Raw genomic sequence first — 20,658 nt, forward strand, 5'->3', positions numbered from 1 at the left:
AGAGGCACAGAGATTCTTTGATTTACAAACAAGAAAAGCTTTGTTCTGCTTGGACTGCATCTTATCAAAGTGAAGGCTCAAACTGCACAAGCTCACCAGAAGGAAGCATGCAGGAGTACAGGAGCCATGCTCATCTCTGAAGGGGTTGTGGAGAGTTGTGGTCTAGACGGGGAGGAGGAACAACCAAGGGGGCAACAGCCACCCTAGTTTTTCCTGTTCATGTGAAAACCACAACAGTTCAGGATACTATACTGCAGTTTTGAACAAATGCAAGTGCAATGGTACTGGCAAGCACCATTGTGTGGTCATAAAAACATGATACAAACATGGCAGAAGTGCACACTGGCAAAATTCCCTAATTTAGGCCAGGCTTTGTTTTAGTCTTATTGCCTGCATGGGTAACTTGATGATGCTGGTTCCATTCTCAGAAAAGTCCTTACATGCTGGGCTACAGAGAAAAATAAATGTAACACATCAATATTTCTTCAGTGCAGCTGGTTAACAGCATTTTTAATAGCTGAATCTTGACTAAGACAGTGTCACCATCTTCCCTCTGGATAGAGAGCCAGTCTGTTTCCCTACCCTTTATCTATCATCTTAAATAGCTGATGTCAGCCACCCAGCTCAACAGCTAAAAGAATATCCATCTCATGATTTTATCATGAGGGCCATCATGGGAGACCTTTTAAGGACATCAGTCCTGAGTTAATGGGACAAGTTGTTGTCCCTCCTCCCATATCTGCATAAGCATCTACTCTATTATTTATGCATTTTTCTCATGAATTTTAATGTTGCCTCTTCCACCCCAAGCTTGTACAAGAGAAGTCAGATTATTTCCTACTAATGAAAGTTTGGTTTGTGTACCATTGAAAAAAATCAGTGTCCCAAATTTATTTTCCAATGAAATCCTGGTGATTTAATAATTTTATGTGTTACAAGCAGTCATTTGATTGGACAGTACCATTATTTTAATCTCACATCCTTCTATCAGTTTCTTTTTTCTATAAGCCCTTTACTGATGTTTTAAAAAGAGTCTGAAATGTTAAAGCAGATGTACTGTGTCTGTACCATTTTTGTACTTGTGAGGCTCAAACACTCTGGCTGTGTCTACATTGGCATCCCTTTCCGGAAAAGGGATGCTAATGAGACACATCACAATTGCAAATCCGCGGGGGATTTAAATATCCCCCGCGGCATTTGCATTTACATGGCTGCCGCTTTTTTCCGGCTTGGGGATAAGCCGGAGAAAAGCGCCAGTCTAGACATGATTCTCTGGAAAATAAGCCCTTCCCCTAGGAATAAGAGATCCTCCAGAAAAGGGCTTATTTTCCAGAGAATCACGTCTAGACTGGCGCTTTTCTCCGGCTTATCCCCAAGCCGGAAAAAAGCGGCAGCCATGTAAATGCAAATGCCGCGGGGGATATTGAAATCCCCCGCGGATTTGCAATTGCGATGTGTCTCATTAGCATCCCTTTTCTGGAAAGGGATGCCAATGTAGACACAGCCTCTGGGTAATTGAGTTTTGCTTCCATGAATGTTTAGAGGAAGAACAATCTAAACTTGCATGCATGAGGATTTGTACCTGGATGTGTTGATTTTTATAGGGAGTGGGACACTGTTTGATGCAGCACGTAACTAAATTCCCAGAACCCTTCTCCTGAGCCCTGGTACAGAGGTGAAACAAGCCCAGACTTCACCCATGGTCGTGAAGAAGGCAGCAGCCAACCAATATTGCTGAGGCCCTTTGTCATAGCCCTTTGTGCAACTGCAGCGCATTACTGATGGTGACGCATATTGTCGGTGAATGCCTGCTGACTTGGTTCAGCGGTGGTCTAGAAGAACCACACTTCTGAATGGTTCAGCGGTGGTCTAGAAGAACCACACTTCTGAATGCTTCAGCGGTGGTCTAGAAGAACCACACTTGGCTAAATGACTATGCACATGCAAAATAAACTAATATATTTGTAGAACAGCAACTTTCCCACCACCTCCTACTGCAACCTTCATGAATGCTAGGTGACCACCACCTCCATCTCAGGGTGTGTCTAGACTACATGCCTCCTTCGACGGAGGCATGTAGATTAGCCAGATCGGAAGAGGGAAATGAAGCCGCGATTAAAATAATCGCGGCTTCATTTAAATTTAAATGGCTGCCCCGATCTGCCGATCAGCTGTTTGTCGGCAGATCGGGGGAGTCTGGACGCGATGCCCCGACAAAGAAGCCTTTCTTCATCGACACAGCTAAACCTGGTTTCACGAGGCTTACCTGTGTCGATGAAGAAAGGCTTCTTTGTCGGGGCATCGCGTCCAGACTCCCCCGATCTGCCGACAAACAGCTGATCGGCAGATCGGGGCAGCCATTTAAATTTAAATGAAGCCGCGATTATTTTAATCGCGGCTTCATTTCCCTCTTCCGATCTGGCTAATCTACATGCCTCCGTCGAAGGAGGCATGTAGTCTAGACACACCCTCATACTGTCAGGGCACTGTCAACCACAAGCCAATTGCCCGGATCTATAAAAAGCTCTCCTTCTCCTTTTCTCTCTCCCCTGTCCTGAACAGTGAGGAGGAGAGCAGGTGACTCTCTCATTCCAGAAACCCTTGTATGGTTAACTCACCCAACCAGCAATGTTTTTTCTTTCCATTCTCAGTGAATAATCACACATAAGAAAGCATCTTACAAAGCTTTAAAATTATACCAGACAGAAATGTTGATAATTACCAGAGCACTGCATTTCCCTTGTATTTTTTAATGTTATTTCACATTTTTGCAGTGGATGCCACGCTAAAAAGAAATAACAAGGTGAACAGTTTGAAATGTGAAGTGATCTAGATAACAAAGTACTGCTTACAGCAGAGAGACGCTCCTGTGAATTGGTCTATCAGCAGGAAATGTTCTGCCCACGAGTGTTTTACATTCTTACTAGGTTCACTTAATGCTTGCATTATGAAGGTCTAAAGAAACAGCGTGAGCAGCTTGTTTCCACAAAGAATCAGGAGGAAAAAACTAAAAAGATATTTTGTGTTTGATTTTTCCTAACTGCACCTTGCATGTCTTTGGAGAAATAGCTTCATTTTCTTGTCCTTTAAAAAGTCATAGCCTTTGTCCATTCCCTATTCAGTAACATAAAGATGATTTTACTTTATACAAATTCCAGGTGCACAGGCACTCAAGCCTAACAGCAGCTTATATTCATGTGGTGCTTTCTCTTCTAAAGTATCCCAAAGCCTTTATTGACTAAACCCTAGTCTCAAGGTAACCCTACAGAGGGGTGAAAGTGTTTGGAAAAACTTTGCAAGGAGACTCTTGTGGACTTTCCAATGCACTCTGCCTTCAAGAGATGAAGTTTTCAGCCTTTTTCAAGAGTCATGATCTTCAAATCCCAGAAGACATGGTAATTGAAAACATGGAGGGGTGGTGAAAGCTATGTGAGAGTATGTCTACCATACAGCATTTTTCTGGAAAAATGGCCATTTTCCTGGAAAAACTATACTGATGCCCATGCTGCTAGGCTACGTCTAGACTGGCATGATTTTGCAGAAATACTTTTAACGGAAAAGTTTTTCCGTTAAAAGTATTTCTGCAAAAGAGCGTCTAGATTGGCAAGGAAGCTTTTGCGCAAAAAGTGCTTTTGCGCAAAAGCATCTGTGACAATCTAGACGCGCTTTTGTGCAAGAAAGCTCCGATGGCCATTTTAGCCATCGGGCTTTCTTGTGCAAAAAATTAAGGTGCTTGTCTACACTGGCCCTCTTGAGGAAGTATTCTTGCGCAAGAGGGCTTATTCCTGAGTGGGAATGTGAAAGTATTTGCACAAGAAGCACTGATTTTGTACATTACAAAGTCAGTGCTCTTTTGCAAATTCAAGCGGCCAGTGTAGACAGCTGGCAAGTTTGTGTGCAAAAGCAGTTGCTTTTGCGCAAAATCTTGCCAGTCTAGATGCACCCCTACTGTGTTCTTTTGACAGAAAGTTGAAAGAATGGAGAGGTTTTTCCAACAGCAGTAAACCTCTTTCTATGGGAAAGAAGCCTTTTTCCAAAAGAGCTCTTTCAAAAAAAGGATGTGTGGATGGGGAAGAGGGATTTTTTTTTGAAAGAAGAGGCCTCCAGGGGAAAGCACAGGTGCCCTGGTGGCCAACTCTTAACTATGAAAGCTATTGATTTCTAGGTAGTAACCATGCAGGGGAAGCCAAACAAAGACAACAGTTACAGTATTAAACAGTAGTTATAATATTAAATCTAACATAAATCTGACTGCAAATAGTAATCACAAATTAAATGCAAGATAGCATCCAATCAATGTGCTTTTTCATTGTGCTTTGGCAGTGTGGATGCTCTCTTTTGAAATAAGCTTTTCTGGAAGATCTCTTCCAGAAAAGCGTCTTCCAAAAGAAGCCTGCAGACTTGTTTCACAAGGCATAAAGGAGCGATCGACAAAGGCGTTCCCTGTTGACCGATCTGTGTCTTGACTGCCGCACTGTGCTGACGATCAGCTGAGCTGGCACAGCGCGGTGGCCATTTTTATTTTAATGAAGCTGGGGATATTTAAATCCTGGCTTCATTGACTATGTCTGCTAGTCTAATTTACATGCCTCTGACGACAGAGGCATGTAGTCTAGATATACCCTTAGGCTTGGAGCCAGCATGCTTTGAAAAAGGAATAGCAGCCTGTTCTCAAATCTGTAGACACCCTAACATGTTCTTTTCTTGGGGACAGTCTACTGGAGACTTGCAGGGAAGAGGCAATATGATGCAGAGATTTTGCTCCTTCTCCTCTGCTGGCTTCAGGGCCCTTCTGCCCTTTCATTCTTCTTCATCAGACCCTTTGTTCTATAGTATGGAAAGAAATTGGCTCCAAAGAATCTCCACTGAAAACATGTTGCCTCCCTTTCTGTAATTTTGTTTGTTTGTTTGTTCTCTTGTTTCATTTTGAGGCATGGCTTGGGTAAAGAAATTGGGTCCCTTCCTCCACTCCAGGGTAACTCATGGAATGGAGTTTACATAACCTAGCAGACTGTGCAAATCATTGTGACAGTATTATTCAAAGTTCACCCATTTGAAATGATTAAATGTGAGCATCTCAGAAATGCACAATAGTGCCAATTTTCTGTCTAGTTTCCTTTTCTTGGAAGCACCTTATCAGTGTAACGTAAAGCCCAGGTTGACAGGAATTTACACCTCTACAAGGATAATAAAATGCAAATAGCCTAGTTTAGCTCGAGTACTTCTCATGTATAAAGTATAATTTTACCATCTCACCATTTTCCCTAGAGCAAGAAATAAACACTAATAACATGACTGCTGTCACTTTGGACTGAAATATTAGGTTACTGATTACAAATGACCAGCAGCAACTGGCATGCATTAGCTGAATGCTACATAGGGATAACTGCCTATTGCATGTCACCATTGCATATTCCCAGAACAGTGTTTACATCCACTGAGATGGCTGTAATGGAGCCTCTTTAAAAGGGGTGGGGGAGAAGTGGCGGCAAAGTTTTCAAACAATGAGGAACGAAGGAGCCCACAAAAAGCAAATCTCAATGATTTGGCCTTGAGCCTCCTCTCATAAATAGTGCTTTCAGTGAGATGCTTTAGCTGCTTTTCCCTTATGATTCCTAGGCTCAGGAGTCTATTTTCAAGCTGCCTTACTGGGCATGATTGCCTCCAACTACTTTATGAGAGCTGGGGCTGGTGACTTTATAGAAAATGTATCAATAAGAAAAAGCATGTAAGTAGCTGTTTTTCTTTTAGTTGCAGTAACTCACAGAAGGAAATAGACATATTGTTTCTCTCACTGACTCAACTGAGGAGTATTTAGAGCGGAGAGGGCTCTATAGGGTCTCTTGCTGGTTGACATATGAACCCCACAGAAATAATCAGTTCGTTTATTTCCATCTTCTAATGAGAAGTCAGCCTGCTGAAAAGCCTATTACTAATTCCACCTTCTGCTTTATAAGTTTGATTGACCTCAGTCGTTCTGATTTACCCCCATGACGTCTCCTGGCAGCAAGTACCGTATTTCAGCCAGCCTGAGTTTGATGATGTGACTAACTTCTGGCAGCACAGTTCTCCATATGGGGCTCACCAGCAGATGTCTGGCTGGGGAGGAAAGGAAGGAGTTTGAGCTTCCTTCCATCTCCTGGCTTTTGGGCATTAGTACAAATTAATAACAGGTAAATTTGAACAAGAGTAAAGTTTTGTCGTCTTGGTCTCTAATTCTACCTCCAGTCTTCCTTTGCATCTAATCAGAAATGTTTCTCATCACTCTTTCCCATCCTCTTCTTACTTCTTCTTGACTCCTCATGGGCTGTGTACTTAGTCTGTCACTACTTCAAGCAAGGTAATGGTCTTGCCTCATGCGTTCCCTGTAAATTAGGTATCCCTTGAAAAATTTTACAAACATCAAGAGTTTTTCTATTATTGGATATACCCTGGGATGAATTACATTATAAGCACATACACACACCTTGCAAGATTATGAAGAGAGCAAAGATTAGTAGGCCCAAAAGTGAGGTGATTCAACAAAGATCACAGATGACAGCTGGGGAGTAAAGCATGCCTAACTGAGCCAGTGGTAAAAATATTCTCTTCAGGCCAAATATTTAGCTGAGGTGTGTGATGTTTCTTATTACTGTCTGACCAGCGCGTTTGTGACTCACATAGGGAAGAAAAGCTCTTTATCCTAGCTGTGTTCACACCACATTGTGTTGAACCATCTATAAAATAAATCTTGTCTCCCCTAGCAGATTACATACCCATTGCCAGCAGTGGGTATAATTGCACCATTGGTCTAAGTGCTCGTGTAGAGAGGGCTAAACAGTATTCAAACACAAGGACCAAATTTTCAGGATGGTCTGACCAAGATCTTCACTATTCCAGGCATAAAACAGCACAGACAATTTATGTACACTGATATAAAGGCCAAATCTGGATTTAAAATACTGCAAAATATACCTGAGAATCGTAACAACTAGAAATAACTGGTCAGGAAATTCTGGCATTTCAAAATTTGTTTTAATTTCAAATCAGAACAAAACATCAAATTTCAAAATTTATCCCAGAATGAAAGTTCTGGGGAAAAAATAATCACTTCAAAGACACGAAAAAACTTTATGATAAAAAATATGTATAATTTTATTTTGATAATTTAGAGGCATTTGATATAGCTAATGTCAAAACACAATGTGACATAATTCATAGACTCATAGACTTAGACTCATAGACTTTAAGGTCAGAAGGGACCATTATGATCATCTAGTCTGACCCCCTGCACAGTGCAGGCCACAGAATCTCGCCCACCCCTCTTAGAATAATCCTCTCACCTATGTCTCAGATATTGAAGCCTTCAAATACTTTGAAGGCCCCAACATGCAGAGAGTCCTTCAGCTGTGATCTGTGCCCAATGCTACAGAGGAAGGCGAAAAACCTCCAGGGCCTCTGCCAATCTACCCTGGAGGAAAATTCCTTCCTGACCCCAAATATGGCGATCAGCTAAACCCTGAGCATGTGGGTAAGACTCACCAGCCAGACACCCAGAAAGTTCCCTATAATGAATGGTCAATTAGTTACCAAGATCATGTTATTTCATCCAACCATCCCCTTATCATAGAATCATAGAACTGGAAGAGACCTCAGAAGGTCGTCAAGTCCAGCCCTCCGCTCTAGGCAGGACCAATCCCATCTAAATCAACCCGGCCAGGGCTTTGTCAAGCCGAGACTTAAACACCTCTAGGGATGGAGACTCCACTACTTCCCTAGGTAACCCATTCCAATGCTTCACTACCCTCCTAGTAAAATAGTTTTTCCTAATATCCAATCTGGACCTCTCCCACCACAACTTGAGACCATTGCTCCTTGTTCTGCCATCTGTCACTACTGAGAACAGCCTCTCTCCATCCTCTTTGGAACCTCCCTTCAGGAAGTTGAAGGCTGCTATCAAGTCCCCCCTCACTCTTCGCTTCTGCAGACTAAACAGACCCAAGTCCCTCAGCCTCTCCTCGTAGGTCATATGCTCCAGACCCCTAATCATTTTGGTTGCCCTCCGCTGGACCCTCTCCAATGCGTCCGCATCCTTTTTGTAGTGGGGGGCCCAGAACTGGACACAGTACTCCAGATGTGGCCTCACCAAAGCCGAATAAAGGGGAATAATGACATCTCTGGATCTGCTGGCAATGCTCCTCCTAATGCATCCTAATATGCCATTAGCCTTCTTGGCTACAAGGGCACACTGTTGACTCATATCTAGCTTCTCATCCACTGTTACCCCCAGGTCCTTTTCTGCAGAACTACTACTTAACTGGTTGGTCCCCAGCCTGTAACTATGCTTGGGATTCTTCCGTCCCAAGTGCAGGACTCTACACTTGTCTTTGTTGAATCTCATGAGATTTCTAGTGGCCCAATCCTCCAATTTGTCTAAGTCACTCTGGACCCTATCTCTGCCCTTAAGCGTATCTACCTCTCCCCCTAGCTTAGTGTCATCTGCAAACTTGCTGAGGGTGCAATCTATCCCCTCATCCAGGTCATTAATAAAGATATTGAACAAAACTGGTCCTAGAACCGAACCTTGGGGCACTCCACTAGAAACCGACCGCCATCCTGACATCGAGCCATTGATCACTACCCGCTGGGCCCGGCCTTCTAGCCATCTTTCTATCCATCTTACCGTCAGAGATATTAAAATCAAAAGGGTCCATAGAATCATCCATAGAACGTCTCAAAATAATTCCTACAATCTATCTTTTAGAAAAACATCCAGTCTTGGTTTTAAAATGTCAGTGATGGACAATCCAACTTAATCCTCGGTAAATTGTTCCAATAGTTAATTACCTTCAGTGGTAAAAACTATGCTTGATTAATACCTATGTACAGGTTGGACCTCTCTGGTCCGGCACCCTTGGGACCTGAATGGTCCCAAACCAGGGAGTTTGCCGAACCAGGGGAAGTCAAGGCTACCCTCCCAGTCCTCAGCCCCCTGGGGTGCCAGTCCCAGTCACTGGGCTCCACTCCCAGCCTCGGCTAGGGCTACGCTCCCGCCATGCCAGCCCCAGTGCAACTGACCCCAGTGGGGGCTGCCTTCCCTGCCATGTGCTATGCTCCCCACTGCACCATCCCAGGCTGTGCTCCTCACCTCTGGCCTAGCAGGGGATTCTGGCCACTAGGCCTGCTGCCATTGGCTAGGGCTTCGCTTCAACCCTGGCTGCCCCCGCTCCCAACTAAGTTGTCTGGTCCAGCAATATCCATGAACCATCAGGACCATGGATATTGCTGGACCAGAGAGTGCTGGATTTCAGAGCTGTATTAATAATATATCGTTATTATAATATACAAGTAAAACGCAAGAAAACAAAATGAAAAAGTTAAAATGTTGCCTTACTTAAAAATGCCTTACTTAAAAATGCATCTATGTTGTCACAAAAATTGAGGAAACCAAAGCAAATCATTTCAGTTTTTTCCTGTACAACATTTCATCAAAATCAATATAGACCCACAAAATGTTCAATTTACTTAAACTAAATTGCATTTTCTACTGGAAAAAATTATTCAGTCAACATTTTTGTCGCCAGCTCTTTTTTATGTATCTTTCTTTAGAGAACTCAGCCTCTCTAGCCTCTCTGGCCTCTCACTATATCTCCATTTTTGAATTCTCTTATATTTACAATTAGGACACATTTTTGCTGACATCTCCTGTGCCTACAGCTGAGGATACAAGACAGCAGGTGCAGTCTTAGCTGTGTCTCATAGAGAAGGACATACAATTATAAAAGCACAGAAATATAAAATTGGAAGGGACCTCAAGAGATAATTTACTGCATTTCTCTGTACTCTAGAACCGAAACAGCCAAATTTACTGACCTGCTGAGTCACATACAACAGTCTTAAGAATGCTTAGGGCTGGGTCACACTTGCTGGGGCTCAGGGCTTCATCCCCATGGAGGAACCTGCCGGGACTTAGGCCTTCAGCTAATACATCCCAGAGTGTTTGTTTGTTTGTTTGTTTTTGCAGCAGCTTTACACTGTTGACTTATTTAATTTGAGATCCACTATGACCCTGCCCCGCCCCCATTACTTTCTGCAGTACTCCTTCCTAGGCAGTCATTACCCATTTTGTATGCATGCAACTGATCCTTCCTAAGAAGAATACTTTGCATTTCTCCTTATTGAATTTCATCCTATGTACTTCAGACCATTCCTTCAATTTGCCCAAGTCATTTTGAATTTTAACCCTATCCTCCAAAGCACTTGCAACCCCTCCTAGCTTGGTATATTCCCAAAGTTTATAAGGATACTCTACATCAGTATCTAAATCACTGATGAAGATATTGGACAGACCCACACCCAGACCTGATACTGGGGAGGGTGGGGGGAGACACTCAATATGTCCTTCCAACTTGACTTACCCCGATAAGTACTCTTTAGGAACAGTTTTCCAACCAGGTATGCACCCACCTTAGGTTATGTCTACACTGCAGGCTTTTGCAGGCAGAGAGTATGCTAATGAAGTGCTCATTAGCATTTGTCATGCTGTCATTTGCATATTCTCTGCCACTGCTTTTTGTGCAAGAGGTTTTTGCGCAAAAACAAGCAGTATAGACAGGTCCGTTTTGCACAAAAAACCCCTTTTGCGCAAGATCCTTATACCTCCTTTTTTGACGCATAAGGATCTTAGGGTATGTCTACACTACCCCGCTAGTTCGAACTAGCGGGGTAATGTAGGCATACCGCACTTGCAAATGAAGCCCGGGATTTGAATTTCCCGGGCTTCATTTGCATAAGCGGGGAGCCGCCATTTTTAAATCCCCGCTGCTTCGAACCCCGTGCAGCGCGGCTACACGGGGCTCGAACTAGGTAGTTCGGACTAGGGTGCCTATTCCGAACTACCGGTACACCTCATTTCACGAGGAGTAACAGTAGTTCGGAATAGGAACCTAGTCCGAACTACCTAGTTCGAGCCCCGTGTAGCCGCGCTGCACGGGGTTCGAAGCAGCGGGGATTTAAAAATGGCGGCTCCCCGCTTATGCAAATGAAGCCCGGGAAATTCAAATCCCGGGCTTCATTTGCAAGTGCGGTATGCCTACATTACCCTCCTAGTTCGAACTAGGAGGGTAGTGTAGACATACCCTTACTGGGAGATATGAATTTCAATCCTTCAGCCACTTTGGACATGGGTAGTGCTATTCTACCTGTATTTACTAGAAAAACCTCCAATAGGATAATGTTTGGTTCACTGTGAGTGTCTTATGAACCCAGAGAGAGAGTTAGGGAGGAGCATTTGTCAACCCTAGCAGCTAATAGTGTGTGGAACTTATCAGCTAATGGTTCTGAAATTTAAGTTTAAATGTTTACATGTTATTTTCAAAAAGTGAGACAAAATATTTCTTCCCATCTTTCCACTGTGAACAATTTATCGTGAGAAGATAGATATAAAAAAGAGAATGTTTTAAATGTATTTTTAAAATTAAATATAATTAAATAACTCCCAATCCTTCAGTTTCTTCTTAACATAGTCTCAGTGACAATGGGGGAGTAAACATACAGCAGTGACTCCTGGCAGGATAGGGATGAAAGGAAGTATTTATAGTCTAACAGCACAAAGACTCTTCAGAGCGTAATTTTATTTGTCCCATAATATAATACATCCGCCGTTGCTCAAAATCAGGCGTGCTGCAGGTCCTGTCTCATAAAGCAACTGATCTGTATGTTTATGGATCACTAAAACACAGGCCTACCATATATAATGACATAATCAAGCATGACTGCTTTTTGAGTTATACCATGTGCACATTTAATACTCAATTAACATCTTGGGCTATTGTACACTGTCATGTAAATTTTATTTTGTTTTTAAAAAAATAGAATCCTCTCATTACAGCCTCCTGTTAAGAATCTAAGGACTATTAGCTAGACCTCATAAGAGTCATTTTGGGGGTATTATATTTTTAACATGCATCTCCTATGAAAACTCTGTCTCTGTTCAAATAAGGATGAAGTCTTAATGTCATCCTTCTAGAAGCTTCCTTAGCATGCACAGTATGGTTTGCTACTTGATCATTTTGTATATAGTAGTATGGGCAGGATTTCCAAAGCTATGTAGGTTTCAAAATTGGAAGCTGTTATACACATAGGTTCCAGTGCAGTGTTCAAAGGATGCAAGAGGAATGACCAGAGTCTTGAAGTTCTTAGAGCTGGCCACATCCAAGATTCGGAAGCCAGATGAACTTGGTTGTACTGTCAGGCTAGATTACAAAAGGATTTAGGCATTGTGATGCTTAGCTTGCTTAAGAAATTATTTGGGGGAAGTTCTATGACCTGGCGTCTACAGGAGGGCTGACTAGACGATCACAGTGGTTCCTTCTGGCTTTGGAATCTACCTGGGTATCCGGGGGACAGCGAGCCAGGACCGGAGGGCCCTGACCCGGGCACACCGGAGGGGCCACCACAAGATGTTCCAGCAGGGTCGTCCAGGGAGACAGTACCGGGTAAGTAGTTCGAATTAAGTAGTTCGGGGGGGGGGGGGGGAGGCAGGAGGGAGACCAGAGACCGTGCGCATGGGCCATGCCTTCCACGGATCACGCAGACACCTGTGCATGTGCGAGCACGTGCCATGCCACCCTTGGGCAGGTGGCTCCAGCTGCGTGACACCCAGCGGCCATGGCCCAATAGACACATGCATGTGTGAAGAGACCTGACATGCTCCCAACCCCGGGGTGGGACCCAGCAGGATGCTTTCCCTTCACATGTCCCCTCTACACGGAGGCAGGGGCCATCTCCTCCCCTCCCCCCTGCCGCCCGGCCACACTATACATGGCACAGGGACATGGGTGCGGTCTTGGGGCAGCTCCCGGTCCCGGGGAGAGCCAGACATCCTGACCATGTTCTCTGTACAAGCACAGCGGCTCTGACGGTGCAGGGCATGGTCGCCCTCACGTTGTGGGGGGAGGAGGGGACTGGGCATCATCCTCTGCATCCCCAGGGAGAACTGACCCCTTCTCTTCTTTCTCTACAGCTGCACCAGCTGCTCGTGCAGGGCGCACCACCCCACCCAGGACATGCTCCCGCACCCGTGGCCTGCTCCGGACCGCCAGCACAGAGCAGGAGTACTGGGACCAGCACCTGGGGTCCTTGCAAGCCCTGCACCCCACAGTGGAGGCCTGGATGCGGGCAGACCTGCAGTTCCGCCAGGAGCAGCTGGCTGAGGTCCGAGGGCTGAACTCAAACCTGCAGGCCCTGCTGCAGAGCATGGTGCCCCGTGCTGGTCCTGCGCCTGCTGCCCTCCCAACAACTGTCCCTCCTCTCACTCCTGCCCCCCCCACCTCTTCCTCCTCAACCCCCACACCGTCTTCCTCAATGTCCACACCCCCCACCTCAACCTCCGCACCCTCCACCCCATCCCCCCGGGGATGCCAAGACCCCCTCCCTCGCCGTGCTCGGAGGCGGTTGGCCCGGCGAGACCCCCACCCCAATCCCTGAGTTTCCCCTCCCCCTCCTTTCCCTTGCTTCCCCCTTCCAGCTCCCTCCTCCCAGTTTTCCCCCTCCCCTCTCCCACAGTATCTCCTGCCCTTTCCCGCCTCCTTTCCCCTGTCTCCCCACAGTTTTATTCCCCCCCCCCAGTTTTGTTAAATAAAGAGAGTTTCTATTTTTGAACACACGTGTCCTTTATTTTGTACATCAGGAAGGGGGACTAAGGAGGGGTAAGTGGAAGGAGGTGAGGGAGGAATGGGGTATGAGCCCCCGATGGGGAGGACTGGGGTGGCTCTGCGGGCTCCTCGGGGTGGTAGTTCTCCTGCAGCCCCTCGATTGACCCCCCTCCCCGGATGGCAGCCTGCGGCAAGTGCAGCCGGGCTGATGGCCGAGTGCTCTGATGTGCCGAGTGTGGGCATTCAGGGCACTGCAAGCCAAGACTGCTTTGCTGTCCCTCATCGAGTTAGACAAGCGAGCGGGGAACCCTGAGAACTGTCTGTCCGGGGTGGGGGTCGGGTCCCTTTAAGTACAGGCCTCGGCTAGCCTGAGACAGTAGCTCCACACTCTAAGTCCTAACCTGATGCCCTGCCGGCACTGCTTCCGGCCAGCCTTAACCCCGGTTCAGGGTCCACTCAGTGTGGACATGCTAGTTCGAATTAGCAAAACGCTAATTCGAACTAGTTTTTAGGTCTAGATGCACTAGTTTGAATTATCTTAGTTCGAATTAACTAATTCTACTCCCTTCTCCTTATCAGTTGTGGAGTAAGGGGACTTGAATGGCTCATCTTAAACTCACATCCTGCATGTGTACCCTAACTACTGGGCTAAAGGTTCTAGGAGATTATTGTTAGATATGCTCTGAGCAGACCTATCAGATCAGGCCTCTCAGGAGAGTTGAACAGAGGACACCTGTTTCCCCCCAGAGAATTGAAGAAATATAGGTGCCCAGGGAACTTTGACGTCAAGAAGTAATGCTCTGAGTGGAGTTTAGGCACCTACAAGGATCAGCAGCAGCTGAGAGGAGGTTATATGAAGACCAATAGTTGCCTAAATCTGGGACTTTGGTACCTAAATTGTCAGTTAGGCACCTAAATCCCTTTGTGACTCTAACCCTCAAATTTATTTAGGTACTTAATTCATCCTTTAGCCTATGCAGATGATACCATTAATCTACGAACCTATGGAACTTTCAAGGGGGCAGGGAGACACAGGAATGAAACTGCATGGCTAGAATCCAAGTCATTTTCAGAATGGATGTGGGCAGGGGTGGCCCGTGAGTATAGGTCAACTTGGCAGTCGCCTAGGGCGCTGTCTTCAACGGGGTGCCCAGCACGCCCGATGATTACGTCACACCATTGATGGCCGTGCAGGCAGGGGTGCTGATGGCACGTTCCTCCTGGGGCACCAGCTGCCGCAGCTGGCTTCAGACCGCTCCTGGATGTGGGTAGCACATGGAAACTGTGGAGTCTGAACACCAGATGTGATCTGACCATGTCTGTCTCATGAGGAGTGGGACCAGCTGGAATCAACATCTACTCTCTTAGTGCCCTACTTAACCATTTAAACCCCCCCTTCCTATAGTTTTCAGGGCTCCCCTTGTTCTTACAACATATTAAGCAGCTCCCTGACTCCTGGAGCCACCTACTCATTATTTTCAGTGGGCCAAATTCTCCTTTTGGCTCCATGTGTGCAACTTTCTATTCCTGTGGGTACATATTGTAGCATTAGTGTCTGCTGCATTCATGTGGAAGAGTGGCCGGTGACAGCAATTACAGTACTGGGTGGAACAATATTTTCTTGGCTTGTTATGAGATTTCTGTGATAGGGCCATCTAAGGTTAATGAACAAGAAATAAATGGTGCCAGTAGTGGTTAAACAGGCAATTTAAGGAACAGGGAGACACAGCAGGGAAAGGAAACATAATGCACAGACTAGCTCAGAAAATGCAGACATTCCTTTCAACAGTAGCAGATGACAGCTCCCTGCTCGCAACCCAAAGCTTTTATTGGAAATCAGTAAATTCCTTCTGTTTGAAAGTGCTAATCATAACAATCCATTATAGTTCACTGACTTTAGTCCAGTGCATACACCTCCTGGTCTCTTATTTACTAATGATTTAGGATAACTAGCATCTGTATAGCATACTAAACTGAAGAAGCTGAGCTGTTACTGAGATTAAAGTCAGGCATCAAGTCACTGAATGCTAATCATAGTTTTCCTCTGGGAATACAGTAATCAGATTTGGGATGTCTGGCAGCCAGCCAGACTTTTATTCCACAAGAGTGGAGAGAAAATTAGTTATAAATATGGTGTGACGGGGGAGGAGGAAGTCCTGCTCACATACAATAGATTGGAACAACATGGCCTCAGATGAAAGGGAGAGAGCAGGAATACAATGGTTCATCTCCAAATGCGTAAACCTATTGGAGGTGACAGGTAGAAAGACCTTCTGAACTGCCCTTTGACCCCCTAGCACAGCCCCATTCCAGGAGTTTGGTTGCTGATAAACATGCAGTAGCGTGCAGCTTCTTGTTCCTGCTGCCTGTGTGCTGAGATTGAAGTGACATTTGATGATTCATAAAACAAGGGGCATGGCCGCTTCCAGAGGTGATTTTACTATTTCAGGGAGTAAAGACATTATTTTTACAACTATTTTATCACTGTTCCCTTGAAAACACACCCCAGTATAAGAGATTAGAGCACCCATAGTCATGAAGGAGTGTGTGCATTCTTCATAAATAGGTCAACCTAGCATTTCTCTCGGATTTCTTTACTTGTCCCTCCTAGGAGTACGGCTATACTGTGTTTTATTTTTTGGAAGAGGTATGCAGGGGCTTTCGAAAGTGGGACTTTTTTACACCATTTGGCGCCATGTAGACAGTGCCAAATGGTGGAAAACATTCTTCCAGGGAAAAAAATGGAAGAAGGTATGGAAATTTCGGTGCTATTTGCATACCCTTTCCAAAAAATAAAATATAGTGTAGCCAGATCTAGAATCAAATACTTTCAACTAAGATATCTGCATCCCATTTAATGGTTTTCTCCCACTCATGGAAAATGAAATGGTGGTTTATCTGTGAACCATAAACCTTAGTGGCCTGCTTCTTTAATATCTTAGGCATAGAATATCTCCCCCACGTCAGAAGTTGAAAGGGCTGCTGCCCTGACTGATACTGGCCTACATAGATAGGCCAATGCTGTCCTGCTCTACAGTAGAGTAAAAGACATACAAATGATAAGGCCAGGGAACAGCAAATTACTGTCTCCAACTAAGACTTTTCTTCTGCAATTAATGAGGCAGTGTTTTGTGTTTGGCTCTTCAGCCCAAAATTAGCTCTGATGCTTTACTACTCTCAGAATGAACAGTCTTCACTAGGGGTACATCTACACTAGCCCCCTAGATCGATCTAGGGAGGCTAATGAGGGTGACTGAAATTGCAGATCAAGCCTGGGATTTCAATATCCTGTGCTTGATTTGCATGTTCCCGGCTGGTCGTCATTTTAGAAATTGACTAGCCCGAAGTAACTGCCTGAGGGTATGTCTACACTACAAAGTTAGTTCGAACTAACGGACGTTAGTTCAAACTAACTTTAATAGGCGCTACACTAGCGCTCCGCTAGTTCGAATTTGAATCGAACTAGCGGAGCGCTTAGTTCGAACTAGGTAAACCTCATTTTACGAGGATTAAGCCTAGTTCGAACTAGCTAGTTCGAATTAAGGGGTGTGTAGCCCCTTAATTCGAACTAGTGGGAGGCTAGCCCTCCCCAGGTTTCCCTGGTGGCCACTCTGGCCAACACCAGGGAAACTCTATGCCCCCCTCCCGGCCCCGGACCACTTAAAGGGGCACGGGCTGGCTACGGTGCCCGTGCCAGGTGCAAGCCTGCCAGCACCCAGCCAGCAGACCCTGCACCTGGCACGGCACAGACCCACGCACCCGATGTCCCCCAGCCCACCCCCTCTTCCCGGGACCAGGCTGGCGGCTCCTGGGAGCTTGCCCTGGACCGCAAGAGGCAGGCACCTTCCTGGGCTAGTGCGGACATCGTGGACCTTGTCCACGATCTCCGCACTAGGCACAGGAAAGTGGCCGTCTAGGGCAGGAGAGCTGCCAGCCTGGCCACCCAGGAGCAGGTTGGCATGAAAATCAAGGGGGTCCACTGAGACCCCTGACCCTGAGCCCTGAGCTTACAATGGCCGTCCTGGGTCAGACCAAAGGTCCATCTAGCCCAGTAGCCTGTCTGCTGACAGCGGCCAACCCTAGGGACCCTGGAGGGGATGGACCGAAGACAGTGACCAAGCCATTTGTCTCGTGCCATCCCTCTCCAGCCTTCCACAAACTTTGGGCAGGGACACCACTCCTACCCCCTGGCTAATAGCACTCCATGGACCCAACCTCCATGACTTGATCTCACTTCCCTTTCAACTCTGTTCTAGTTGTAGCCTTCACAGCCTCCTGCAGCAAGGAGTTCCGCAGGTTAACTATTTGCTGTGTGAAGAACAACAACTTTCTCTTACTAGTTTCAAGCCTGCTACCCATTCCTTTCCTTTGGTGTCCTCTAGTCCTTCTTTATGGGAACTCAGGAAGAACTTTTCTGAATGCACCCTCTCCACCCAACCCCTGCTTTTAGAGACCTCTATCCTGTCCCCCCTCCGTCTCCTCTTTTCTAAGCTGAACAGTCCCAGTCTCTGTAGCCTTTCTTCACCTGGGACCTGTTCCCAACCCCTGATCATGTTAGTTGCCCTCCCTTCTCCCAGCCTTTCTCTTCCCCTCTCCCACCTCCTTTTCCCAGTCTCCCCCAGTTTTGTTCAATAAAGACAGAGTCAATGAAGCAACTTAATTAGCTTCATTAAAATGAGTCCTACAATTGCTGTTATGTGTCTCTTTGGATGCTGTTATGTCCACTCCAACTCATCTGATGAAGTGGGTTTTACGCACAAAAGCACCATGATTTGTCGGTCTCAAAGGTGTCACAGGATTACTCATTGTTTTTAAAGTTACAGACTTCACCAACACTACTTTTTTGTGATTCCCTGTAGCTTTCTTACCATAGGGAATACCTTAAATACTTCAAATGCTTAGAATATCTGACTTCAGATACTTACTTAGGGTCAGATTCTGACATTCCTATTTAAATTATTTATCCTGCAAATAATCCCACTAATTCGATGTAATGCAGGTAGCACCAGTTAGCGAAAGCAATCAGAAAAAAATGAAGGGTCACCACTGTAAAAGGTAAATGTACCTACTCTGAAAACTAAACATGCAAAATAGCAACTTTGCGCTATTCAATATGTTTTCTGTTTGCATTCAAAGCCATAACACAGGCAAAAATATGTTTTTACTACATTTTACTCTTCTTCACCCTAGACCCAACACATCTGACATCTATTCCCATTGGAGCATCATTAGTACAACTCTTTTGTAAATTCCAACTACAGAGCTAATCATTTACCTCTGAGTAGCCTCCACTGAGGATCATGGAATTACACGAATGTTGCTCTCGAAATAATCTACAGGTAATGGAGTTGAATAGGTTTCACAGGGAACACAATTTGAACTCATCTTGAACTTCAGATCATGGATTGAATGCACAGAGATCCATATAATGAAGAACATATTTTAACTGTTAATTGTTCATCTCAGTCACTGACAATGTACATGAAACCCTATAATACAATTTATACATAGCCATTCTTAAGAATGTCACTTTTAAAATCCATCAACACCATAGTAAATGAAATGAAAAGTGAATGTCAATTGTAATTATCTGAATATACGTATTGTATCATATTTCCTGTTTTCTTAAACATCAGTTTTCAAATTATCTATATCTTGTTATCATAGGAATTAAAATATTGCATTTAAGTTATACCACTGAAGAGCTACGAGGGATTTTTTGGGGAACTGGGCATGTTACATTGTATAGGAGAGCATGAAATATGGAAAAACAGTCAGCCCATCAGCTGAGTTCAAATATTTGGATCAAAAAATCTTTGAGTCCTGAGATAATATCTCTTAGGTAAAGGAAATAATCAGGTAGTATTAATTAAGTAATAAAAATGTGAAATTGCCTTTATGTGCTCATATTTATGTTGAAAGTTTAGCATGAGGGTCTTTGGAATGATATTCCAACTAAACATTTGATCTACTATTCTTTTTTTCATTTGTCCTACCTCACTAGGTGCCTGTTAACTGAAAGCAGTAATTTTATCGTGCTCCTAAATATTAATAGTTCGGAATTAACTATTGGGGTGTTAATTGCTATATTATACAAAATAACATCACACAAGGAAAATAATGCAGACTTTTCGTACCTATAATAATATGCATTACCAGATCTATCCAGACATCTAAATCATAATTTTAAAATGTCATAATTGCATTCTATCACATATCTGGCAGCCTTATGAACTTAGTTGTAATTTAACTCTGTGGGTATTGAACTATTTAGAGTGGTTGTTGTCAGTTATTTCTTCAGGTAATCATTGTTGCCTGAATGGCGAGGACAAGGAAAAGAATTTAGATATAATAGTAGTTACACCGAAGATTAATTTGGCCTTTATACAATTCAGTATTAGTTAACAGAAAACAAGATAGTGAAACTTTGTACTTACCAAGGATCTGACCTAATTAGATTGTTTACACCAGAACCAAAAGCTGGAAGGCAAATTCTTTTCTATGCTGGAGCTCTGTTTAGCAAGGAGAGGGAGGAAGCTAGGGAGCTGGTTTCAGTTCCCTGCTTCTGAGGGCCAACCATGCTCCCAAAGTCAATTAGTGCAGCTGTCAAACTGATTGGGAATCTGGTTTAGGGTTCCTAATAAGCCCCTACATTACAGGATGACTGGAGTAGCAGAGCAGAGCTCTGCCATCCCCCACTTCTTACTTCCCACTTCCTTCCCTCTGCCCAGTCCCAACATAACCCTCTAGACCAAGCTGTACATTCTGGAGCAGATGTAGGGGCTCAAGGCCAGCACACTTATGCCATCATAGAGTCCTCCTTTGGATTGAAAATTCTCTGCTGGTGATTTGCAGACAGTTTCTTGGAGTGTTTGTTCCTTCTGCATGGTGCAGAGGAGCCCAGTCTTAATGAGGAATCTGGCCTATATGGCTAAGTACTGAAATCTGAATGCATTAAGGCATATGAGCCTAAGGTTTTTGACGTATCAAATAATTCTGTGTAAGGTTCTTGCAACCCCCCCTG

This window comes from Pelodiscus sinensis, chromosome 3 (genome assembly GCF_052426305.1).
Source record: "Pelodiscus sinensis isolate ZL-2025 chromosome 3, ASM5242630v1, whole genome shotgun sequence".
In the NCBI taxonomy this organism is placed as follows: domain Eukaryota; kingdom Metazoa; phylum Chordata; order Testudines; family Trionychidae; genus Pelodiscus; species Pelodiscus sinensis.